The 8171-nt window shown below is 41.0% G+C and overlaps 1 pseudogene; it reads right to left on the bottom strand.

Moving 5' to 3' along the window:
* Positions 1 to 4849: 4849 nt before the first annotated feature.
* Positions 4850 to 5567, bottom strand: LOC133055570 (olfactory receptor 4D2-like; annotated as a pseudogene).
* Positions 5568 to 8171: the final 2604 nt, after the last annotated feature.

Below are 8171 nucleotides of genomic sequence, written 5' to 3'. Positions count from 1 at the left end.
AGATTACAAGCGAGTAGAGGACTTTATTCAGAAGAATGACCTACAGATGACCTACAGGGTCTCGTGTGGCAGCAGGGAGGAGGAGGGATGGAAGATTTGAGAGGATGGACATAGTGTAGCTCCTCTGTTTATTCATGCCCCATTATTTCAGAAAAGGGCAGTTTGTGACTTATAACTCTCCTGTGTTCATGACTCAGCCCATCTCAGCTTCAAAATCATTAAACATGTGAGGAGGGTGAAGAGTTAGAGGAGAAATGGAAAAGGAGATGGGAGCCAAGAAAGAAGGGGAGGAATAAAAGGTAATTAATAAAAATCAGGAGTGAAAGCCAGTGAGCCAACAGGGACCCACAGTTCAGTGATATCAGGGCATTTGTTCAATGAGTCTGTGTTGCCCCTGGCCTCTCCCTTATGAGCCCAGATACGTTAATGCTTCATTTTGGTGTATGCCCTCCACATCTCATTCAAAGGCTCAGTCAGTTCAGTTCAGTCCAACTCTTTGCGATCCCATGAACAGCAGCATGCCAAGCTTCCCTGTACATCACCAACTGCCAGAGTTTGCTCACACTCATGTCCATTGAGTCGGTGACGCCATCCAACCATCTCATCCTCTGTTGTCCCCTTCTCTTACCTTCAATGTTTCCCAGCATCAGGGTCTTTTCCAATCAGTCAACTTTTCACATCAGATGGCCAAAGTATTGGAATTTCAGCCTCAGCATCAGACCTTCCAATGAATATTCAGGACTGATTTTCCTTAGAATTGACTGGTTGGATCTCCTTGCAGTCCAAGGGATTGTCAGAAGTCTCCAAAACCACAGCTCAAAAGCATCAATTCTTTGGTGCTCAGCTTTCTTTATAGTCCAACTCTCATATCCAAACTTGGCTACTGGAAAAACCATAGCTTTGACTAGACAGACCTTTTTCAGCAAAGTAAAGTCTCTGTTTTTTAATATGTTGTCTATTTTGGTTATAAATTTTCTTCCAAGGAGCAAAGGTCTTTCAATTTCATGGCTGCAGTCACCATCTGGAGTGATTTTGGAGCTCAAGAAAAGAAAGTCTGTCACTGTTTCCACTGTTTCCCCATCTATTTGCCATGAAGTGTTGGGACTGGATGTCATTATCCTAGTATTGTGAATGTTGAGTTTTAAGCCAAATTTTTCACTCTCTTCTTTCACTTTCATCAAGAAGTTCTTTAGTTCCCCTTCACTTTCTGCCATAGGGTGGTGTCATCTGCATATCTGATGTTATTGATATTTCTCCTGGCAATCTTGATCCCAGCTTGTGCTTCATCCAGCCTGGCATTTCACATGATGTACTCTGCATATAAGTTAAATAAGCAGGGTGACAATATACAGCCTTGATGTACTCCTTTCCCAATTTGGAACCAGTCTGTTGTTACATATCCAGTTCTAACTGTTGCTTCTTTACCTCCATACAGACTTCTCAGGGGGCAGGTAAGGTGGTCCAGTTTTCTCTTCTCTTTAAGAATTTTCTAGCCTTATTCAAAGGTTAGAAGTAAGGAAATGGGTGGTGGAGAGTTTCTCTTCTTACATATCTTGCCTCTACTCATGGAAGAGAAATATTTTCCAGAATCTCTCAGACTACATCTTGTTTGTTGTAATTTTCATTCCTGGATCACATGAACAGATGAGCACTCCTAGAATCTAAGGGTTTGGGAACGTGAACATTTATGATAGAGGACAAGCAAGAGATAAGCAGTTGGGAACGGCTTTGCATAGACACTGAAAAACAACACCATCTTCTTATAAAGCTCTTGAAAACAGGAATAAAGATAATGGACCAGACACAAGAGAATGTTTTCAGTGATGCAAGACCTGTTTTACATAGGGAAACTATTTTAACAATGGAGATCACAAAATCAAATGTGAGAATGTAAATGAGAGAGGAGGTCAGACAGGAATTTCTCTATCTAAAGAGGTACTGAGGCTCATCACTCTCCTCTTACCAGCACAAATTCAAGCATCAAAGAGAGGCTTCCTACGTGGCTCAGTGGTAAAGAATCCGCCTGCCAATGCAGGCAACATGGGTTGAATGCCTGGGTCTAGAAAGTATTGGGCACCCACCCAATTTGAGGTCTCCCCTGGGCACTTAGATGGTAAAAAGCCTGCCTGCAGTGTGGGAGACCCAGATTCAATCCGTGGGTTGGGAAGATCCCCTGGAGAAGGAAATGGCAGCCCACTCCAGTATTCTTGCCTGGATAACTCCACGGACAGAGGAGCCTGGCAGCCAGTCCATGGGACTGCAAAGTGTCAGACATGACTTAAGTGACTAAACAACAACAACGAAGACAAAAAATCAAATTTTTTTTCCTTGCCAAAACAAAAACCCCCAAAAAACAGACTGTCATATAATGGCATTTGGGAGCCCACAGTAAAAAGCGATTTCCACCAGAACCCCTAAGGCAAAATCTGAAAGCTTCAATAGACTGACATACCAATTAGTAGTTTATTGCCTTGCTCTTAAATGTAGATAGCCAAGGATCACCAGGAGTTTAAAAATGGCAGCGAACACAAAAGGACAAAACAAACCAAAAAATGAATGAGAAACAAACAGAAATGATGTAGGAAACAGAAGAAAAGATTATACAATCAGCATCCTTTCAGAGAAGCAAGAACACATTTCTGTCTGCTGAGAAAAGAATCAATGTTTAAATATTAGGTCTAAGACAGAAGTGAAAGACTGATACACATGACTACGTGAAAACTAATACCAAACATAAAGAAGACAAGCCACAAATTGGGTGAAAGAAAGAAAGTGAAATCTCTCAGTCATGCCCAACTCTTTGCGACCCCATGGACTGTAGCCTGCCAGGCTCCTCTGTCCATGGGATTTTCCAGGCAAGAATACTGGAGTGGGTTACCGTTTACTTCTCCAGGGGATCTTCCCAACCCAGGGATTGAATCTGGGTCTCCCACACTGCAGGCAGACTTTTTACCATCTAAGTGCCCAGGGGAGACCTCAGATTGGTGAAGGCATTATAATAAATAAAACTGAAAAAGACCAGTAACCAAATTATATAAAAACTTTTACATTAACAAGAAACAGGCAATAGAAAACATGCTAACATTCATTGGAAATTTGAATATAATTAAAACATGGGGAAATGGTAAAGAAATGCAAATCAAGACTACAGTGAAATACCATTTCTTACCTGCTTAATTGAGAAAAATGAAAAAGTATGACAATATCAACTACTAGGAGGATGAGAATCAATGGGAACACTGCAGTGCTGCTGATAACCAAGTAATTTGGTGCAACTTCTTTGGAAAACAATTTAGCCCTATTTTGTGAAGGTAAAACTTTGAAGATCTCATGATCCAGCAATTACACTTCAAAGTAATGACCCGTAGCTCCTCAACATGACAACTGGAGACAAGCAGATTTTTCAAAAGAGCATTGTTTCAAGAGCAAAACCCGAGAACATTCCCAGTAAGCTTAGTCTCACATTGGAATATTATACAACAGAGCAAATGAATGAACTACAGCCAAACAGAACAATATGTGACATTCAGAAAAAAAATGTTGAGTGAAAAAAATCAAATGCCAGAATATTACCTAAAGTGTGATAGTTTATAAATTCAATAAACAATATAAAATAATATAGTGCTTATGTTAAAATGTGATAAAATTGTTTTTATGAATAATGGATTTATAAACATGAAACTCAAGAAAGTGGTTTCATCTGGAGAGAAGTGATGTGATGGAGAGGTCCCATAGGCAGGTATCAGCTATTGGTACCATGTGGTTCTTGAACTGAGGAGCATGTACATGATTGTTCATACAATATAATACAGTGTTTTATAACTAACATTAATATTACACATAATCTTTTGCTTTCAGTAATTATACTGTGCTAAAATATACAGTGGAAAATTGGAATACTCATGATGATTTCTAAATTGAAAATTAAATAAAATATAGTTATATGGTTAACTCAATCTTTTCTCACAATTTTTGGATTTGATAGTTATAATAAACCTGAGGGATTTGAGGTCAGATATTAATTTCAACAAGTTTGTTGAGGAAGAAGTTATGAGTTCGAGAGAGGCCAGATGTCTCACTCAAGGTCATCTGTTAGGTAAGTGATGGACACAGTTTCCAATTTAAGGCATAAGACTCTAAATATTGTTCAGTTTCCAACAATCCAGCCTCACACCAAAACAGGATCCTGGGAAAAGAGGTCAAATACAGAAAATAGAACTGCTCTTCTGGGGGAATGCTGTCATTGTAACAGGAAACTATCTGCCAAAATGACAAAAAGGAGGGTGTGACTTTCCAGAATGTTTGCATGGCAACACATCTTATTGTCATGCTGCTGCTGCTGCTAAGTCGGTTCAGTCGTGTCCGACTCTGTGCGACCCCATAGACAGCAGGCCACCAGGCTCCCCCGTCCCTGGGATTCTCCAGGCAAGAACACTGGAGTGGGTTGCCATTTCCTTCTCCAATTCATGAAAGTGAAAAGTGAAAGTGAAGTCGCTCAGTCTTGTCTGAGTCCTAACAACCCCATGGACTGTAGCCTACCAGGCTCCTCCATCCATGGGATTTTCCAGGCAAGAGTACTGGAGTGGGGTGCCATTTCCTTCTCCATCTTATTGTCATAGGAATGTTAAAATCATCCAACACAAACAAAAGTAAGGATAGCTACCTTTATCCTCAAAATCTGGGTAAGTTGCTTGTTTTCAAGTTATGAAGAGGCCAGATACAGCAGCTCTCTCTCCAACTTATCGATGGAAAACCAAAAAGCGAAAGCCAAAGAGAAGTGACCCACTGTCACTCCCTTTTACAAAGCAGCCTGGTGCCTCCCTAATCTCTTCACTGCTGTCTACATCTCCTATTTCTTCAGGGTGTAGATCAGGGGGTTGAGCATGTGAGTCATGACCGTGTGGCTGATGGATATAGCCTTGTCAATGGAGAAAGAGATGAAGGGCCGGGCATAGAGGCAAATGCTTGGAATGAAGACCATAGACACCATGACAACGGGGGTGGTACAGGTGGAAACATCCTTCCTCCTTGCCTGCCCTGAGTGGGACCTCAGCATCACCAGGATGGCGGAGGAGGAGGAGCCAGATGACATCCAGCATCCCACTGTTGCAGATCACGAGGAACTCCAAGACAGAAGTGTCAGTGCAGGTGACTCTCAATACCTGTGGAACATCACAGTAGAAGTTATCTAGGACATTGGGGCCACAAAAAGGCAGTGGGAGCATCAGAGTCAGTTGGGAAATGGAATGAACAAAATCTACCATCCAGGCTGTCATGACCAGCCCAGCACAGACCTGAGTGTTCATGATGGTGACATAGTGGAGGGGCCAGGAGATGGCAACAAGGCGGTCACAGGCCATCGCTGAGAGGAAGAAGACCATGGCACCTCCCAGAAAGTGGAAGAAGACCTGAGTCATGCAGCCCTGGTAGGAGATGGTCTTCTTCTCAGCGAGGAAGTCCACCAGCATCTTTGGGGCAGTGACTGAGGAGAAACACAGGTCTATGATGGCCAGGTTTCACAGCAGAAAATATATGGGTGTGTGGAGCCTGGAATCAGAGGTCACCATGACCATAATCAGGAGGCTTCCCATGACAGTGGTGGTGTAGACAAACAGGAACACCAGAAACAAGACGAGCTGGAGCTACTGAGTCTGTGAGAGCCCCAGGAAGACAAAATCTGACACCCACGTAAGGTTCCCCAATTCCATGGTGTCTTCTCCATGCATCTAAAGAAAACACACCACAGACAGTGATATACTAGTGCTCAGGGACTCAAATTGACTTCCTCATATCTAGATGATGGATCTTTATGTGCACATCCTAATTTCAGTTGCTGACTAAATGGTCTACCACTGGAATGTGTACAACTTGGTACTAGAATATATACTCATGAAATATTTAAATTCATCCAGAGACACATACAACCTACTTTTAAAAGATTCAGTGTTACTGAGGAAACCAGAATTGAAAGAGACACATATACTCCAATGTTCATCACAGCACTGTTTACAATAGCCAGGACATGGAAGCAACCTAGTTGTCTATCAGCAGATGAATGGATAAGAATATTGTGGTACATATTCACAATGGAATATTACTCAGCTATTAAAAAGAATACATTTGAATCCATTCTAATGAGGTAGATGAAACTAGAACCTATTATACAGAGTGAAGTAAGTCAGAAAGAAAACCACCAGTACAGTATATTAATGTATATATATGGAATTTAGAAAGACGGCAATGATGACACTATATATGAGACAGCAAAAAAGACACAGATATAAAGAACAGACTTTTGGACTCTGTGGGAGAAGGCAAGGGTGGGATGATTTGAGAGAAAAACATTGAAACATGTATATTACCATATGTGAAATAAATCACCAGTCCAAGTTTGATGCAAGAAAGAGGGCACACAAAACCAGTGCACTGGGACAACCCAGAGGGATGGGATGGGGAGGGAGGTGGGAGAAGGTTTCAGTATGGGGGACACACGTACACCTGTGACTGATTCATGTCAATATATGGCAAAAACCACCACAATATTTTAAAGTAATTAGCCTCCAATTAAAATAAATTATTTTTTTTTAAGATTCAGTGTTAATATAGTGATAGAAAACCCTTAAGAGTCCAACTGATTTGTAGTTAAATTCCAGATTCTTATTCCTTGAGGTTTGATCTAGAATAAGTTATTCAAGCTCTGTTTCACTCTCCACATCTGTAAGGTGGGAAGAAAAATGTTGTCTTTATAGAATGTCTAGCGGTATAAATGAGCTATCATATAAGGTTCCTGGAACATTACCTGGAATAATAAATGTTAATCACTCTCCTCTGTGTAGTCCCCTACTCTGAAGACATCCTACCTTCTTAGAGTCTACAATACAGTTTTGTACCAGTCATTTCTCATGCGATAGTTAATACATCAAAATGTTAGTGAACTTTTCATATTTCTAGGTTTTTCCTCCACAATTCATCCATAATGTGCTTGTCTGCCCACAATTCAACCAACCTATGTCTTGATTCAAAACTTATTTGTGCCCTGAAGTTCTCATGTTTGCTCACAGTTAATGCTCAAAAGACATGTGGTTTGACTCTGAGTACATAAATAATTATAGGGGTGACTCCCTCACTGGTGTGGTGGCCTCTTACCAGGTGAAGCCAGGACATACATGGTGTGTGTGTGCTGAGACATAAGAAGGTGGGGAGAGATTCTCTGCATTAAGAAATGGGTGATGGATCTTGTATGAAGGGCACTGGAAGAGCTGTTCCAACAGGCACAAATATTTCAGATGTTACTGAATACAAGGCGAGAGACACAGGAAGATATTGAAATAAAAGAAATAGAGTAGACAAAGGAATAAAGAGGATGAGATTAAGATTAAGGAGGAGAAAGGAAAGGGAATGACAAGGTGGAGGGGTAGGAGATGGAAGGGAACAAAGGTGAAGAAGGATAGGGAGGTGAGAGATAGAGGTGACAGTTGAGGGCTAAGTGGCCTCCCCACTTCTCTGCCATGTCTCAGTCCCCTCCTTCACCTACCCCCTGCAATACATTGTCCAACAGAGGTCATTTTTGTCTCACCTTTCTGCTTCCATCTGTATCCACTCAAGTCCATCTTCTACATCAGTGTCACAAAGACCTTTCTAAACACATATCTGGTCCTACCTCACTGTAATCTTTTAATAACTATTGAGGACCCACAGCTTAAAACCCAAACTCTTAGAAACTGCCTAACATGCTTTGTGGGTTAATTCAGGGTAGGAAAACATACTTACACACGTGCATGCAAGTCCTTCTCAGTACGTCACACTAAGTTCCAAGATGTAGGCTCCATCTACCTTTCTCATCAGTATCCCTGTTACCCAGGAACCAGTTGCTGTTCAAGGAATCCATGATCTCTCACACATGTCATATGCTTGGTTATTTCTGTAGCTTTGGGAATGAATTCTATTTCCTGAAGTACCTTCTGTAACTTTCTCAACTTAGAAGATTCAAACATCACCTTCTCTGTGACTCCTCCATTTCTCCCATACAGAATTAATCCCTAACTTCTCTGGATTAAAATAATATTTTATATATATTTCCTTTATACATTTATCATATTGTTGTCCCTTTGAAAGAGATTGTAAACTCAATAACTTATTCATCCCAGCACCCACAATAGCATCTCTGATTT

Source organism: Dama dama, chromosome 5 (genome assembly GCF_033118175.1).
Source record: "Dama dama isolate Ldn47 chromosome 5, ASM3311817v1, whole genome shotgun sequence".
NCBI classification, from domain to species: Eukaryota; Metazoa; Chordata; class Mammalia; order Artiodactyla; family Cervidae; genus Dama; species Dama dama.
This window is presented reverse-complemented; position numbering and strand designations above follow the sequence as displayed.